General features: G+C 35.7%; 1 long non-coding RNA gene across 1 annotated transcript; it reads right to left on the bottom strand.

The window, feature by feature from the left end:
- Positions 1-2109: 2109 nt before the first annotated feature.
- On the bottom strand, positions 2110-2683 carry LOC145047148 (uncharacterized). Its single transcript, XR_013682122.1, has 3 exons — positions 2541-2683; positions 2350-2452; positions 2110-2263 (listed from the first exon to the last, which is right to left on the bottom strand). It is a non-coding gene; the product is annotated as an uncharacterized LOC145047148 (long non-coding RNA).
- Between the last annotated feature and the right edge of the window lie 3726 nt (positions 2684-6409).

A 6409-nucleotide genomic window follows, 5' to 3' on the forward strand; every position in this document is an offset into this window, starting at 1 on the left:
AGAAGCATCAACTTCCAAAGCATGTTGTAAGTCCAAGTTTCTATCTTTTTCTACCAACACTTGACCTAAAAAAACACCCATCAACAACTATAAATTATAATCAATCAAAAGACAACAGATAAGAGTTGACTAATTTAATTTGTCAGTTGACTAACAAGACCATATGAGATTCTTGGTAGGCCAAAAGGGTCATTAGTTGAACTTGGTTGACATCCTGCTCCAAACAACCCAACTAGGCTATCTAACCTACCAAATTCATGAACAAAAAAAAAACAATTCAAAATCATCAATTAAGAAAATAATAAAAATAAAAATAAAAAAAAAACATTTTACCTATCTAAATTAACGGACCAGCCCTGATTGTATATAATATCCATGATGCCAACTCATGAATAAAAAAATAACAGCTTTTTAGTTCTAGGGGTAAAATAGGAAATTAAGTTTCTTCCTAGTTTTTGTGTTAGAGTCAAACTCATTATGTGTCTAGTATAAATATAGGTCTGTGTTGCATCTTTATTTGTATTCAGAATCTTCTTTGTTTTGCTTATTAAGGAAGAGACTTTGGCACCAAGTAATTATCCTCTGTTCCGGTTTTTTCTTTCCTTTCTTGTTCTTGTTTTGCTTGAGTTTAAAGTAGATCCTTGGTGCAAGTGCAGGCAAGTATGATTGTATGTAGAAAAACACTAATATAAACTTGCTGACCTGATACATCTTGCTTTGATGCAGCATCTACATCATCGGTTAATATTGAAGGCTTGTGCATTAATGAAGACAGAAGTTTCTTTGAAGGCATTTCAGGGTTTTCATAGGAAGAGAATGATGCAGAGTAAGATTGAGAAATAACTGAATGGTTAAGTGATTAGGTTCACGTTTGCACACAGTCCATTCACAAATTTCGCAACCTGAAAGAATTACATTACATCCATACATCAGATGTCTAAATATAACATAAATAAACAAACATCACTTGCAGTTGTAGCTTTTATACCTCAGATGTTGGAATATTTGGAAAAGAGGCACCAAGAAGCTTAATAGTGTACTCTCTCTGTCTCTCACAAACATCCCGTTGTTTGGATACGGATATGAAACAGTTGACGTGTCCCACAAAGGCTCAGTTAATGACCTAGATTCCACCTACAATTATTTGCCACATCAACATATATTATACTCCTATATACTTGCATATGATTCAAATAAAAAGTAGACTAGAGATGATATACATACCAGGCAGAATAAGTGTTGCAGCACCAACATATGCAGGTTAAATCCTAGTTTATGAAAATTGTCGGTCATCACATCAAATATTTCTTGCACAATCAGCACAAAATAAGCCCGATAAAATTGATTACAAAACTCCGAGTTCCTTGCAATCAAAATCAAATAAAAAATATGAAATAAAACAGATTAAAATAGCGAGGTTTTAATAATGAATTGTAGTAGTAGTAGTGGTACCTGAAAGTTTTTAAGCATCTCCAACTTGTGATAAAATATTCGCTTACTATTACAATAGAAACCTGCAATTAGATAACAACAAGTGTTATAATTGAGTAAACTCATTTACAAATTACTCATTTATGTATAACTTGTTGGAACCCTCTTTTGTCAACTGCAAAACAAAGATTCAACCTTCTTTTGTTACGTGAGGAATATGATGAAGAAGAAGAAGTAATTGTGACTCAAACGGCTGCACATATTATTCAGAAAATAAAAGGCTTTTATAGCCTACATACCCTAATGAACCCTAAACAAACTAAAATCAACTAAAGGAGAACAAGCCCACGTTTTTCCCCTTTTCCAGCTCCTAATACTTGGTCCACATGACCCATTCAATTGAAGACCCAAAGTATTTACTTTACTAAATAACAAAGACTAACATACTAATTAAATAAACCTGTCAAGATTAAATAAATCCCAACATAACTAAGCTTCTGTAGACAAATGACTATTAGAAGTAGAATAGAAAACCATGTGTTTCTTAATAAGGATGTCCCGTTCCTTCTCATATAACCCAGAGATACTTAATATTTAAAAAAAAAAATAGAAAATGTGCATAATAGTTTGATACAAGTATGGCTAACATCTTCATTCTATCTGTGAAAATATATCCGTATAATGGGTGATTCAAGCACTCAAAACAAAATTAAAAATTAAAAATGTGAAGTAGAAAAAATGAAACGAACCTGCTGGCCAGTGATGTAAACATTAGTTTCCTTAAACTAGGAGTGGGACCCACCAAGGTCTTCATTAGAGGTGGAATTGGCAGCTGAACCAGGGTTATAACCAGCAGGGGCTGCTGAAGAATATGGTCCATAGCTTCCTTTGTTTATTTAAGCAAGCTTTGAAGCATACCTGAAACGTGGTTGTTAAAGAAAAATGGCTCAAGTAGCGATACCGCCTCCTCATGGCTTCTGACTGTGTGACACTCTCCAATTGCAAAATCTTACCACTAATCCTGCAATTTTGTGAATTTAAGTTTCAAAAGGGAGAAAAAGAAACAAATGAAGAATTTGATTCATGAATATCTATGAAAACTCCAATACCTTCAACTTTTAGGCCCCCCTTTCATAAGTTCAACAACAATACCTTCAACTTTTAGGACAACCTCCGACTTAATATTTTCAATGGAACCAACAACCAAGTTTAACCACAACTATTTTTTTTCCAATTCAAAGCTTGGTCTAGTGAAAATTGGTCTTGTCCAGCACAAATGGTGGAAAGCAACACGAAAATTCCTCTGCAATGATGATAGGATTTTTCACTGAAAACCCTTTGTGGCAAAAAGCTGTTGGACACGAAAATTAGAACCGATTTCAAAGAGTAACAGTATATTTCACTGAAAACCCTTTCCCGATTTGCTTGACCATTGGTTACCTCAGTCGATCGATTCAAGCTTTCAATAAAAACCCTAGGTAGCGACCGAGAGAGACAAGAGGGAAAGGAAGGGCACGCAAACAGTTAGGGAAATCAAGAGTGCAATGCTCGTCCTTGTTAGGTTGAAGATGAAAGATAGATAGAAGATAGAAAAAAAAGGCGGGTTTTCAAAATTTTGGGATTTCATTTCCCCCCTTGTCTACTAAAAGCGCGTTTCATTAAAATTATAAAGCGACAGGTACAGACGACGCGCGTTTAAGATAAAGCGCCCTCCGTGTTTTTAATTTTTTTTCTTGAGACACTAAATTAAGGGCACGCAATAAAGCGTGACGTAAATACTTAAATTTTTTGGAGAGATAACACTATTTTAAGGGCACGTCCTTTTGCGTATCGTTAATTATCGCGTGTCGTAAAAAGCGCGTCATTAAAGGTCTTTTTTCTAGTAGTGTTTACAGAAAACGATCCTAAATTTTAAATTTTCAAAATAGAGTTAAGTTTGATTTGTAAAACATGCGTGAGTCTCTGTAACATATCAAAACCACAATTTAAGTTACGAACAACATTCTCAGTCTTCTAAATGTCGAACAACTGCTAATCCTCTGATACATCTACCAAAATTTGCTAACCTGCAAAAGTTTATCAACAAGTGGTTTAGGCTATCTATCAAGAGCCTAGTGAGTACAACTCCAAGGTTAAACATTGTTGACCTTAAATATGATTGAAAACTTAAATCATATCCAAATGTAAAACCCGTACCTTATCAAAATCACAAAACGATAATAGAGTTCAAATTTGGGGATAAATATACCACAATCCAAAGTACATTGTTATAGTTGTAAAACTCATAAATATTCACTAGTGATCGTATACAATGCAAAGTAGCTACAAAGGAACAAGGCATTCCTCAATAATTCAAATGTAGTCAATCAGTATAACGACTTGGAATTAGTAATAAATCTTATTTATAGTTCATAATAACGACATATGACCATAAATATAAATTACACTGAAAGTGATAGAGTGTAGCTTAACTTACAGAGCTTTTATCCAAAACCAAGAAAATATGCAGACAGATTTTCGACCCAATACTCCTTCTCGCCAGCCTTAGAGTTCTCGAGACTATAATAAATATTCTAAAGGTTAGGAAGAAAGCCCATCTTGAGAGCTAGAGAGTTTAATGAGATATATGACGGAATTATGAGAGAATGAGTAAGAATTTGGAGGTATTTATAGCCATCCAGCTGAGGCATGCCGTGCAAGGTTGAGGGCACGTTGCACATGGTTGCCTTGCTGGCTCCTCCAGCCTCGTGCCACGTGTCACGTCGTCGTTCGCTCATCTCGCATTCTTCTAGAATACACCACGTCTCATGATCTTATCGAGGCACATGCCATGTTTTTGTGGAGCCGTGTCGACGTGTCTCTCAGATGAACTGGCTCCCGACCATGCCATGTGGCGCCCTCTCGTGGTGCCACGTCATCAGTGCGCGCGACACACTTCATATGCATTCGAATTTCCAGATTTTCAAAATGCGGTAATTTCTTCATACAAGCTCCATTTTGACGTTCTTTATATCCCCAGAAAGCTCTCGACGAGATATACAACTTTCATGTTAGACTCTGTCGGATAATTTTAATTTATTTTTAAAGTTATATTTTTAACAAGCTGAGACTGTTAAAGTCCGTTAAAAATTCATAACTTTCTCATATGATATCCGTTCTCGACTGTCTTTATGCCGATGGAACCATATGTGTGAGACCTTCAATTTTCATTTAGATTATTTTTCCTAACAATCAACCGATCTCTACGTCACTTTCTACATTCCATATTATTGCACTGAAACTTCAAAAAATCATAACTTTCTCTTACGAAGTAAGATTTAGACGTTTTCTACATGCACGCTCTCGGTTTAAAGATTACTATGATTTTGTAAGATTTGGACGTTCTTTATATGCACGCTCTCAGTTTAAAGATTATTACGACTTTCTTTTAGATCACTTAGGCTAAAAAGTAATCTATCGAAAATTCATTTTTTACGATACGCAAAGTCGTGTCAGTTTAATCGTGAAACTTCGAAGAAGCATAATTTTTTCATACGAAGTCGGATTTCAACATTCTTTATATATATGTAACCCTTGTCACATACACTATAAATTTGTTTAAGGTTATTTATCCTAAATAACATTCTATCAAAAAGTCATTTTTATAGCTTATTCTATTTAATTGACTAGCCCGAAATCTGTGAGCGTTACATACAACCACTTGACAAATCATTCGAGACATTATCAACAAACCTCATGACCCAAAGTTTTAGATACAAAACCCATCTCTAGTGAACTCCTAATAATATCCCCCAAGCAAGTAATGACCCACAAATGCAAGTTACCTTCGATGCACAACTATTACATCAAATAAAACAAATTGTTACAATCCACATGAACTCAACCAGCTGGTCACTGAGCCTTCCGGCTCCATGACATGTTCCCACACCTAATCATACCAATAAGACTGACGATATGACACCTAAGAGTCTTCATAAAATGACTATCAAGTCCTACCCATATGAGTTATACAACTACTGGTTCATGATACATTGTGACACCCTCTAACCACTAGAATGATAAGCTCATGATACTATGCCAATCTTGCCGTCATTCAATCATTGTGTTCAAGACCCACGACCAACACCACATGGGCCTATAGGTACTCAACCATCAACCCACCAACTTGAAGTAACCCAATCAATATCCCTATCAACACAACATGAGCCATACCTTTATATAACATGCAGTTCCTTTCACTAAACAGGCTGCTACTAATGCAAAATCGGACGAAATTATGGTCGCACACAACCAGAGAATGCGATATGTGGTTGTCCTCTTGTTCATATTCAAAGGCTATAAACCAAATAAGAAACATGCCAATAGTTCGAACCAAGTGTTCTCATGTTGTCTTACTCGGTCCACATACACCCCTCATAACCATATTTGATGCACTACTATAATGTACACCGCCAAGGGAAAACACATAACTATCCCTAGATCTACTGCTTTCCTTCTACCTCACAACCTTACCCAAAGGGGGAAGTACCATTAGACCTAACAAAATGACAAACCTTAACCGTTAACAAAAACATTCTAATGAACGACCGAAACAAGATCCCACACTTTGATTGAAACTAAACAGATACCACAATACGTAACTACCTCAATAAAACTTCCAAATTTATCCATAAATGTTGATAAAACCTTGGTCGGATAAATCCAAATACCAACCCTACTGGCACGACATGCCAAAATTGGAATTTACATAGATCCAAAGTCACAACTAAAAAACTAAACAACACCGCCCCGACATCCAAACTCCCAATAACCAAGAACAACTGCCAAACCCGAGCCCGCTATGAATAATAATTCCATAACCAACAATTGATGGTACCCATTACATAATTTGATGATAAGTTGATGCATCCATTAAACTTCAAGTGATACAACTTGAAACTTTCGAATACGATGAAGAAACGACCAATGATCAAGAATG

This window comes from Lactuca saligna, chromosome 5, assembly GCF_052625555.1.
Source record: "Lactuca saligna cultivar CGN05327 chromosome 5, ASM5262555v1, whole genome shotgun sequence".
Lineage (NCBI taxonomy): Eukaryota > Viridiplantae > Streptophyta > Magnoliopsida > Asterales > Asteraceae > Lactuca > Lactuca saligna.